Genomic DNA, 12,169 nt, shown 5'->3' with positions numbered 1-12,169 from the left:
TGTGTTCTAAGAACACACGCGTTGTCCTGAAATGTTCGTAGCGGGTGTCCTGAAGACGCTGTCCGTATTGTTCGATGGCAAGTTGAAAGTGTTCTAAGAACACTCAGGGCGTCCTGAAATGTTCGCACATGAACAAAATGGGGGTGTGTTCTAAGAACACAAGCATTGTCCTGAAACGTTCGTAGGGGGTGTCCTGAGGATGCTGTCCGTATTGTTCGTTGTCGAGTTGAAAGTGTTCTAAGAACTCTCGCGGTCTCCTGAAATGTTCGTAGGGGGTGTCCTGAAGAGGCTGTCCGTATTGTTCGATGGCAAGTTGAAAGTGTTCTAAGAACTGTCTCGGTGTCCTGAAATGTTCGCAAATAAACAAAATGGGTGTGTGTTCTAAGAACACACGCGTTGTCCTGAAATGTTCGTAGGGGGTGTCCTGAGGGAGCTGTCCGTATTGTTCGTTGTCGAGTTGAAAGTTTTCTAAGAACTCTCATGGTGTCCTGAAATGTTCGCAAATGAACAAAATGGGGGTGTTCTGATGACGCTGTCCGTATTGTTCGTTGTCAAGTTGAAAGTGTTCTAAGAACTCTCACGTTGTCCTGAAATGTTCGCACATAAACAAAATGGGGGTGTGTTCTAAGAACACACGCGTTGTCCTGAAATGTTCGTAGGGGGTGTCCTGAGGGCGCTATCGATATGGTTCGTTGTCGAGTTGAAAGTGTTCTAAGAACTCTCGCGGTCTCCTGAAATGTTCGTAGGGGGTGTCCTGAAGACGCTGTCCGTATTGTTTGTTGTCAAGTTGAAAGTGTTCTAAGAACTGTCTTGGTGTCCTGAAATGTTCGCAAATAAACAAAATGGGGGTGTGTTCTAAGAACACAGGCGTTGTCCTGAAATGTTCGTAGGGGGTGTCCTGAGGGCGCTGTCCGTATTGTTCGTTGTCGAGTTGAAAGTTTTCTAAGAACTCTCGTGGTGTCCTGAAATGTTTGCAGGGGGTGTCCTTAAGACGCTGTCCATATTGTTCGATGGCAAATTGAAAGTGTTCTAAGAACACTCGGGGTGTCCTGAAATGTTCGCACATAAACAAAATGGGGGTGTGTTCTAAGAACACACGCGATGTCCTGAAATGTTCGTAGGGGGTGTCCTGAGGACGCTGTCCGTATTGTTCGTTGTCGAGTTGAAAGTGATCTAAGAACTCTCGCCGTGTCCTGAAATGTTCGTAGGGGATGTCCTGAAGATGCTGTCCGTATTGTTCGATGGCAAGTTGAAAGTCTTCTAAGAACTCTCGCGTTGTCCTGAAATGTTCGTAGGGGGTGTTCTGAAGACGCTGTCCGTATTGTTCGTTGTCAAGTTGAAAGTGTTCTAAGAACTCTCGCGTTGTCCTGTAATGTTCGCACATAAACAAAATGGGGGTGTGCTCTAAGAACACACGCGTTGTCCTGAAGTGTTCTAAGAACTCTCGCGGTGTCCTGAAATGTTCGCAGGGGGTGTCCTGAAGACGCTGTCCGTATTGTTCGATGGCAAGTTGAAAGTGTTCTAAGAACTGTCTCGGTTTCCTGAAATGTTCGCAAATAAACAAAATGGGGGTGTGTTCTATGAACACATGCGTTGTCCTGAAATGTTCGCAGGAGGTCTCCTGAAGACGCTGTCCGTATTGTTCGATGGCAAGTTGAAAGTGTTCTAAGAACACTCGGGGTGTCCTGAAATGTTCGCAAATAAACAAAATGGGGGTGTTCTGAGGACGCTGTCCGTATTGTTCGTTGTCAAGTTGAAAGTGTTCTAAGAACTCTTGCATTGTCCTGAAATGTTCGCACATAAACAAAATGGGGGTGTGTTCTAAGAACACACTCGTTGTCCGGAAATGTTCGTAGGGGGTGTCCTGAGGACGCTGTCCATATTGTTTGTTGTTGAGTTGAAAGTGTTCTAAGAACTCTCGCGGTGTCCTGAAATGTTTGTAGGGGGTGTCCTGAAGACGCTGTCCGTCTTGTTCGATGGCAAGTTGAAAGTCTTCTAAGAACTCTCTCGTTGTCCTGAAATGTTCGTAGGGGGTGTTCTGAAGACGCTGTCCGTATTGTTCGATGGCAAGTTGAAAGTGTTCTAAGAACTGTCTCGGTTTCCTGAAATGTTCGCAAATAAACAAAATGGGGGTGTGTTCTAAGAACACACGCGTTGTCCTGAAATGTTCGCAGGAGGTGTCCTGAAAACGCTTTCCGTATTGTTCGATGGCAAGTTGAAAGTGTTCTAAAAACATTCGGGGTGTCCTGAAATGTTCGCAAATAAACAAAATGGGGGTGTTCTGAGGACGCTGTCCGTATTGTTCGTTGTCAAGTTGAAAGTGTTCTAAGAACTCTCGCGTTGTCCTGAAATGTTCGCACATAAACAAAATGGGGGTGTTTTCTAAGAACACACTCGTTGTCCTGAAATGTTCGTAGGGGGTGTCCGGAGGACGCTGTCCATATTGATTGTTGTCGAGTTGAAAGTGTTCTAAGAACTCTCGTGGTGTCCTGAAATGTTCGCAGGGGGTGTCCTTAAGACGCTGTCCGTGTTGTTCGATGGCAAGTTGAAAGTGTTCTAAGAACACTCAGGGTGTCCTGAAATGTTCGCAAATAAACAAAATGGGGGTGTTCTGAGGACGCTGTCCGTCTTGTTCGATGGCAAGTTGAAAGTGTTCTAAGAACTCTCTCCTTGTCCTGAAATGTTCGTAGGGGGTGTCCTGAAGACGCTGTCCGTATTGTTTGATGGCAAATTGAAAGTGTTCTAAGAACACTTGGGGTGTCCTGAAATGTTCGCAGGAGGTGTCCTGAAGACGCTGTCCGTATTGTTCGATGGCAAGTTGAAAGTGTTCTAAGAACTCTCGCGTTGTCCTGAAATGTTCGTAGGGGGTGTCCTGAAGACGCTGTCCGTATTGTTCGATGGCAAGTTGAAATGTTCTAAGAACTGTCTCGGTGTCCTGAAATGTTCGTAAATAAACAAAATGGGGGTGTGTTCTAAGAACTCACGCGTTGTCCTGAAATGTTCGTAGGGGGTGTCCTGAAGACGCTGTCCGTATTGTTCGATGGCAAGTTGAAAATGTTCTAAGAACACTCGGGTGTCCTGAAATGTTCGCACATAAACAAAATGGGGGTGTGTTCTAAGAACACACGCATTGTCCTGAAATGTTCGTAGGGGGTGTCCTGAGGATGCTGTCCGTATTGTTCGTTGTCGAGTTGAAAGTGTTCTAAGAACTCTCACGGTCTCCTGAAATGTTCGTAGGGGGTGTCCTGAAGACGCTGTCCGTATTGTTCGATGGCAAGTTGAAAGTGTTCTAAGAACTGTCTCGGTGTCCTGAAATGTTCGCAAATAAACGAAATGGGGGTGTGTTCTAAGAACACACGCGTTGTCCTGAAATGTTCGTAGGGGGTGTCCTGAGGGCGCTGTCCGTATTGTTCGTTGTCGAGTTGAAAGTTTTCTAAGAACTCTCGTGGTGTCCTGAAATGTTCGCAGGGGGTGTCCTTAAGACGCTGTCCATATTGTTTGATGGCAAATTGAAAGTGTTCTAAGAACACTCGGGGTGTCCTGAAATGTTCGCACATAAACAAAATGGGGGTGTGTTCTAAGAACACACGCGTGGTCCTGAAATGTTCGTAGGGGGTGTCCTGAGTACGCTGTCCGTATTGTTCGTTGTCAAGTTGAAAGTGTTCTAAGAACTCTCGCGGTATCCTGAAATGTTTGTAGGGGGTGTCCTGAAGATGCTGTCCGTATTGTTCGATGGCAAATTGAAAGTGTTCTAAGAACTCTCGTGTTGTCCTGAAATGTTCGTAGGGGGTGTTCTGAAGACGCTGTCCGTATTGTTCGTTGTCAAGTTGAAAGTGTTCTAAGAACTCTCGCGTTGTCCTGAAATGTTCGCACATAAACAAAATGGGGGTGTGTTCTAAGAACACACGCGTTGTCCTGAAGTGTTCTAAGAACTCTTGCGGTGTCCTGAAATGTTCGTAGGGGGTGTCCTGAAGACGCTGTCAGTATTGTTCGATGGCAAGTTAAAAGTGTTCTAAGAACTGTCTCGGTTTCCTGAAATGTTCTAAGAACTCTTGCGGTGTCCTGAAATGTTCGTAGGGGGTGTCCTGAAGACGCTGTCCGTATTGTTCGTTGTCAAGTTGAAAGTGTTCTAAGAACTCTCTCGTTGTCCTGAAATGTTCGTAGGGGGTGTTCTGAAGACGCTGTCGGTATTGTTCGTTGTCAAGTTGAAAGTGTTCTAAGAACTCTCGCGTTGTCCTGAAATGTTCGCACATAAACAAAATGGGGGTGTGTTCTAAGAACACACGCGTGGTCCTGAAATGTTCGTAGGGGGTGTCCTGAGTACGCTGTCCGTATTGTTCGTTGTCAAGTTGAAAGTGTTCTAAGAACTCTCGCGGTATCCTGAAATGTTCGTAGGGGGTGTCCTGAAGATGCTGTCCGTATTGTTCGATGGCAAGTTGAAAGTGTTCTAAGAACTCTCGTGTTGTCCTGAAATGTTCGTAGGGGGTGTTCTGAAGACGCTGTCCGTATTGTTCGTTGTCAAGTTGAAAGTGTTCTAAGAACTCTCGCGTTGTCCTGAAATGTTCGCACATAAACAAAATGGGGGTGTGTTCTAAGAACACACGCGTTGTCCTGAAGTGTTCTAAGAACTCTTGCGGTGTCCTGAAATGTTCGTAGGGGGTGTCCTGAAGACGCTGTCCGTATTGTTCGATGGCAAGTTAAAAGTGTTCTAAGAACTGTCTCGGTTTCCTGAAATGTTCGCAAATAAACAAAATGGGGGTGTGTTCTAAGAACACATGCGTTGTCCTGAAATGTTCGCAGGAGGTGTCCTGAAGACGCTGTCCGTATTGTTCGATGGCAAGTTGAAAGTGTTCTAAGAACACTCGGGGTGTCCTGAAATGTTCGCAAATAAACAAAATGGGGGTGTTCTGAGGACGCTGTCCGTATTGTTCGTTGTCAAGTTGAAAGTGTTCTAAGAACTCTCACGTTGTCCTGAAATGTTCGCACATAAACAAAATGGGGGTGTGTTCTAAGAACACACGCGTTGTCCTGAAATGTTCGTAGGGGGTGTCCTGAGGGCGCTATCCATATTGTTCGTTGTCGAGTTGAAAGTGTTCTAAGAACTCTCGCGGTGTCCTGAAATGTTTGTAGGGGGTGTCCTGAAGACGCTGTCTGTCTTGTTCGATGGCAAGTTGAAAGTGTTCTAAGAACTCTCTCGTTGTCCTGAAATGTTCGTAGGGGGGTGTTCTGAAGACGCTGTCCGTATTGTTCGTTGTCAAGTTGAAAGTGTTCTAAGAACTCTCGCGTTTTCCCGAAATGTTCGCACATAAACAAAAAGGGGGTGTGTTCTAAGAACACACGCGTTGTCCTGAAGTGTTCTAAGAACTCTTGCGGTGTCCTGAAATGTTCGTAGGGGGTGTCCTGAAGACGCTGTCCGTATTGTTCGATGGCAAGTTGAAAGTGTTCTAAGAACTGTCTCGGTGTCCTGAAATATTCGCAAATAAACAAAATGGGGGTGTGTTCTAAGAACACACGCGTTGTCCTGAAATCTCCGTAGGGGGTGTCCTGAGGGCGCTGTCCGTATTGTTCGTTGTCGAGTTGAAAGTTTTCTAAGAACTCTCGTGGTGTCCTGAAATGTTCGCAGGGGGTGTCCTTAAGACGCTGTCCATATTGTTCGATGGCAAATTGAAAGTGTTCTAAGAACACTCGGGGTGTCCTGAAATGTTCGCACATAAACAAAATGGGGGTGTGTTCTAAGAACACACGCGTTGTCCTAAAATGTTCGTAGGGGGTGTCCTGAGGACGCTGTCCGTATTGTTCGTTGTCGAGTTGAAAGTGTTCTAAGAACATTCGGGGTGTCCTGAAATGTTTGAAAATAAACAAAATGGGGGTGTTCTGAGGACGCTGTCCGTATTGTTCGTTGTCAAGTTGAAAGTGTTCTAAGAACTCTCGCGTTGTCCTGAAATGTTCGCACATAAACAAAATGGGGGTGTGTTCTAAGAACACACTCGTTGTCCTGAAATGTTCGTAGGGGGTGTCCGGAGGACGCTGTCCATATTGTTTGTTGTCGAGTTGAAAGTGTTCTAAGAACTCTCATGGTGTCCTGAAATGTTTGCAGGGGGTGTCCTTAAGACGCTGTCCGTGTTGTTCGATGGCAAGTTGAAAGTGTTCTAAGAACACTCAGGGTGTCCTGAAATGTTCGCAAATAAACAAAATGGGGGTGTTCTGAGGACTCTGTCCGTATTGTTCGATGGCAAGTTGAAAGTGTTCTTAGAACACTCGGGGTGTCCTGAAATGTTTGCACATAAACAAAATGGAGGTGTGTTCTAAGAACACACGCGTTGTCCTGAAATGTTCGTAGGGGGTGTCCTGAGGACGCTGTCCGTATTGTTCGTTGTCGAGTTGAAAGTGTTCTAAGAACTCTCTCGGTGTCCTGAAATGTTTGTAGCGGGTGTCCTGAAGACGCTGTCTGTCTTGTTCGATGGCAAGTTGAAAGTGTTCTAAGAACTCTCTCGTTGTCCTGAAATGTTCGTAGGGGGTGTCTTGAAGACGCTGTCCGTATTGTTTGATGGAAAGTTGAAAGTGTTCTAAGAACACTTGGGGTGTCCTGAAATGTTCGCAGGAGGTGTCCTGAAGACGCTGTCCATATTGTTCGATGGCAAGTTGAAAGTGTTCTAAGAACACTCGGGGTGTCCTGAAATGTTCGTAGGGGGTGTTCTGAAGACGCTGTCCGTATTGTTCGTTGTCGAGTTGAAAGTGTTCTAAGAACTCTCGCAGTGTCCTGAAATGTTCGTAGGGGGTGTTCTGAAGACGCTGTCCGTATTGTTCGATGGCAAGTTGAAAGTGTTCTAAGAACCCTCGGGGTGTCCTGAAATGTTCGCAAATAAACGAAATTGGGGTGTGTTCTATGAACACACGCGTTGTCCTGAAATGTTCGCAGGAGGTGTCCTGAAGACGCTGTCCGTATTGTTCGATGGCAAGTTGAAAGTGTTCTAAGAACACTCGGGGTGTCCTGAAATGTTCGCAGGAGGTGTCCTGAAGACGCTGTCCATATTGTTCGATGGCAAGTTGAAAGTGTTCTAAGAACACTCGGGGTGTCCTGAAATGTTCGTAGGGGGTGTTCTGAAGACGCTGTCCGTATTGTTCGTTGTCGAGTTGAAAGTGTTCTAAGAACTCTCGCAGTGTCCTGAAATGTTCGTAGGGGGTGTTCTGAAGACGCTGTCCGTATTGTTCGATGGCAAGTTGAAAGTGTTCTAAGAACACTCGGGGTGTCCTGAAATGTTCGCAAATAAACGAAATTGGGGTGTGTTCTATGAACACACGCGTTGTCCTGAAATGTTCGCAGGAGGTGTCCTGAAGACGCTGTCCGTATTGTTCGATGGCAAGTTGAAAGTGTTCTAAGAACACTCGGGGTGTCCTGAAATGTTCGCAAATAAACAAAATGGGGGTGTTCTGAGGACGCTGTCCGTATTGTTCGTTGTCAAATTGAAAGTGTTCTAAGAACTCTCGCATTGTCCTGAAATGTTCGCACATAAACAAAATGGGGGTGTGTTCTAAGAACACACTCGTTGTCCTGAAATGTCGTAGAGGGTGTCCTGAGGACGCTGTCCATATTGTTTGTTGTCGAGTTGAAAGTGTTCTAAGAACTCTCGCAGTGTCCTGAAATGTTCGTAGGGGGTGTTCTGAAGACGCTGTCCGTATTGTTCGTTGTCGAGTTGAAAGTGTTCTAAGAACTCTCGCAGTGTCCTGAAATGTTCGTAGGGGGTGTTCTGAAGACGCTGTCCGTATTGTTCGATGGCAAGTTGAAAGTGTTCTAAGAACACTCGGGGTGTCCTGAAATGTTCGCAAATAAACGAAATTGGGGTGTGTTCTATGAACACACGCGTTGTCCTGAAATATTCGCAGGAGGTGTCCTGAAGACGCTGTCCGTATTGTTCGATGGCAAGTTGAAAGTGTTCTAAGAACACTCGGGGTGTCCTGAAATGTTCGCAAATAAACAAAATGGGGGTGTTCTGAGGACGCTGTCCGTATTGTTCGTTGTCAAATTGAAAGTGTTCTAAGAACTGTCTCAGTTTCCTGAAATGTTCGCAAATAAACAAAATGGGGGTGTGTTCTAAGAACACACGCGTTGCCCTGAAATGTTCGCAGGAGGTGTCCTGAAGACGCTGTCCGTATTGTTCAATGGCAAGTTGAAAGTCTTCTAAGAACTCTCTCGTTTTCCTGAAATGTTCGTAGGTGGTGTTCTGAAGACGCTGTCCGTATTGTTCAATGGCAAGTTGAGAGTGTTCTAAGAACTGTCTCAGTTTCCTGAAATGTTCGCAAATAAACAAAATGGGGGTGTGTTCTAAGAACACACGCGTTGCCCTGAAATGTTCGCAGGAGGTGTCCTGAAGACGCTTTCCGTATTGTTCGATGGCAAGTTGAAAGTGTTCTAAGAACACTCGGGGTGTCCTGAAATGTTCGCAAATAAACAAAATGGGGGTGTTCTGAGGACGCTGTCCGTATAGTTCGTTGTCAAGTTGAAAGTGTTCTAAGAACTCTCGCGTTGTCCTGAAATGTACGCACATAAACAAAATGGGGGTGTGTTCTAAGAGCATACTCGTTGTCCTGAAATGTTCGTAGGGGGTGTCCGGAGGACGCTGTCCATATTGTTTGTTGTTGAGTTGAAAGTGTTCTAAGAACTCTCGTGGGGTCATGAAATGTTCGCAGTGGGTGTCCTTAAAACGCTGTCCGTATTGTTCAATGGCAAGTTGAAAGTGTTCTAAGAACACTCGGGGTGTCCTGAAATGTTCGCAAATAAACAAAATGGGGGTGTTCTGAGGACTCTGTCCTTCTTGTTCGATGGCAAGTTGAAAGTGTTCTAAGAACACTCGGGGTGTCCTGAAATGTTTGCACATAAACACAATGGGGGTGTGTTCTAAGAACACACGCGTTGTCCTGAAATGTTCGTAGGGGGTGTCCTGAGGACGCTGTCCATATTGTTCATTGTCGAGTTGAAAGTGTTCTGAGAACTCTCGCGGTGTCTTGAAATGTTCGTAGGGGGTGTCCTGAAGACGCTGTCCGTATTGTTCGATGGCAAGTTGAAAGTGTTCTAAGAACTCTCGCGTTGTCCTGAAATGTTCGTAGGGGGTGTTCTGAAAACGCTGTCCGTATTGTTCGATGTCAAGTTGAAAGTGTTCTAAGAACTCTCGCGTTGTCCTGAAATGTTCGCACATAAAAAAAATTGGGGTGTCTTCTAAGAACACACGTGTTGTCCTGAAGTGTTCTAAGAACTCTCGCAGTGTCCTGAAATGTTCGCAGGGGGTGTCCTGAAGACGCTGTCCGTATTGTTCGATGGCAAGTTGAAAGTGTTCTAAGAACTGTCTCGGTTTCCTGAAATGTTCGCAAATAAACAAAATGGGGGTGCGTTCTAAGAACACTCGGGGTGTCCTGAAATGTTCGCAAATAAACAAAATGGGGGTGTTCTGAGGACGATGTCCGTATTGTTCGTTGTCAAGTTGAAAGTGTTCTAAGAACTGTTGCGTTGTCCTGAAATGTTCGCACATAAACAAAATGGGGGTGTGTTCTAAGAACACATGCGTTGTCCTGAAATGTTCGCAGGAGGTGTCCTGAAGACGCTGTCCGTATTGTTCGATGGCAAGTTGAAAGTGTTCTAAGAACACTCGGGGTGTCCTGAAATGTTCGCAGGAGGTGTCCTGAAGACGCTGTCCATATTGTTCGATGGCAAGTTGAAAGTGTTCTAAGAACACTCGGGGTGTCCTGAAATGTTCGTAGGGGGTGTTCTGAAGACGCTGTCCGTATTGTTCGTTGTCGAGTTGAAAGTGTTCTAAGAACTCTCGCAGTGTCCTGAAATGTTCGTAGGGGGTGTTCTGAAGACGCTGTCCGTATTGTTCGATGGCAAGTTGAAAGTGTTCTAAGAACACTCGGGGTGTCCTGAAATGTTCGCAAATAAACGAAATTGGGGTGTGTTCTATGAACACACGCGTTGTCCTGAAATGTTCGCAGGAGGTGTCCTGAAGACGCTGTCCGTATTGTTCGATGGCAAGTTGAAAGTGTTCTAAGAACACTCGGGGTGTCCTGAAATGTTCGCAAATAAACAAAATGGGGGTGTTCTGAGGACGCTGTCCGTATTGTTCGTTGTCAAATTGAAAGTGTTCTAAGAACTCTCGCATTGTCCTGAAATGTTCGCACATAAACAAAATGGGGGTGTGTTCTAAGAACACACTCGTTGTCCTGAAATGTCATAGAGGGTGTCCTGAGGACGCTGTCCATATTGTTTGTTGTCGAGTTGAAAGTGTTCTAAGAACTCTCGCAGTGTCCTGAAATGTTCGTAGGGGGTGTTCTGAAGACGCTGTCCGTATTGTTCGATGGCAAGTTGAAAGTGTTCTAAGAACACTCGGGGTGTCCTGAAATGTTCGCAAATAAACGAAATTGGGGTGTGTTCTATGAACACACGCGTTGTCCTGAAATATTCGCAGGAGGTGTCCTGAAGACGCTGTCCGTATTGTTCGATGGCAAGTTGAAAGTGTTCTAAGAACACTCGGGGTGTCCTGAAATGTTCGCAAATAAACAAAATGGGGGTGTTCTGAGGACGCTGTCCGTATTGTTCATTGTCAAATTGAAAGTGTTCTAAGAACTGTCTCAGTTTCCTGAAATGTTCGCAAATAAACAAAATGGGGGTGTGTTCTAAGAACACACGCGTTGCCCTGAAATGTTCGCAGGAGGTGTCCTGAAGACGCTGTCCGTATTGTTCAATGGCAAGTTGAAAGTCTTCTAAGAACTCTCTCGTTTTCCTGAAATGTTCGTAGGTGGTGTTCTGAAGACGCTGTCCGTATTGTTCAATGGCAAGTTGAGAGTGTTCTAAGAACTGTCTCAGTTTCCTGAAATGTTCGCAAATAAACAAAATGGGGGTGTGTTCTAAGAACACACGCGTTGCCCTGAAATGTTCGCAGGAGGTGTCCTGAAGACGCTTTCCGTATTGTTCGATGGCAAGTTGAAAGTGTTCTAAGAACACTCGGGGTGTCCTGAAATGTTCGCAAATAAACAAAATGGGGGTGTTCTGAGGACGCTGTCCGTATAGTTCGTTGTCAAGTTGAAAGTGTTCTAAGAACTCTCGCGTTGTCCTGAAATGTACGCACATAAACAAAATGGGGGTGTGTTCTAAGAGCATACTCGTTGTCCTGAAATGTTCGTAGGGGGTGTCCGGAGGACGCTGTCCATATTGTTTGTTGTTGAGTTGAAAGTGTTCTAAGAACTCTCGTGGGGTCATGAAATGTTCGCAGTGGGTGTCCTTAAAACGCTGTCCGTATTGTTCAATGGCAAGTTGAAAGTGTTCTAAGAACACTCGGGGTGTCCTGAAATGTTCGCAAATAAACAAAATGGGGGTGTTCTGAGGACTCTGTCCTTCTTGTTCGATGGCAAGTTGAAAGTGTTCTAAGAACACTCGGGGTGTCCTGAAATGTTTGCACATAAACAAAATGGGGGTGTGTTCTAAGAACACACGCGTTGTCCTGAAATGTTCGTAGGGGGTGTCCTGAGGACGCTGTCCATATTGTTCATTGTCGAGTTGAAAGTGTTCTGAGAACTCTCGCGGTGTCTTGAAATGTTCGTAGGGGGTGTCCTGAAGACGCTGTCCGTATTGTTCGATGGCAAGTTGAAAGTGTTCTAAGAACTCTCGCGTTGTCCTGAAATGTTCGTAGGGGGTGTTCTGAAAACGCTGTCCGTATTGTTCGATGTCAAGTTGAAAGTGTTCTAAGAACTCTCGCGTTGTCCTGAAATGTTCGCACATAAAAAAAATTGGGGTGTCTTCTAAGAACACACGTGTTGTCCTGAAGTGTTCTAAGAACTCTCGCAGTGTCCTGAAATGTTCGCAGGGGGTGTCCTGAAGACGCTGTCCGTATTGTTCGATGGCAAGTTGAAAGTGTTCTAAGAACTGTCTCGGTTTCCTGAAATGTTCGCAAATAAACAAAATGGGGGTGCGTTCTAAGAACACTCGGGGTGTCCTGAAATGTTCGCAAATAAACAAAATGGGGGTGTTCTGAGGACGATGTCCGTATTGTTCGTTGTCAAGTTGAAAGTGTTCTAAGAACTGTTGCGTTGTCCTGAAATGTTCGCACATAAACAAAATGGGGGTGTGTTCTAAGAACACATGCGTTGTCCTGAAATGTTCGTAGGGGTGTCCAGAAGACGC

This window comes from Ambystoma mexicanum, chromosome 12 (genome assembly GCF_040938575.1).
Source record: "Ambystoma mexicanum isolate Mex_15411 chromosome 12, UKY_AmexF1_1, whole genome shotgun sequence".
NCBI classification, from domain to species: Eukaryota; Metazoa; Chordata; class Amphibia; order Caudata; family Ambystomatidae; genus Ambystoma; species Ambystoma mexicanum.
This window is presented reverse-complemented; position numbering follows the sequence as displayed.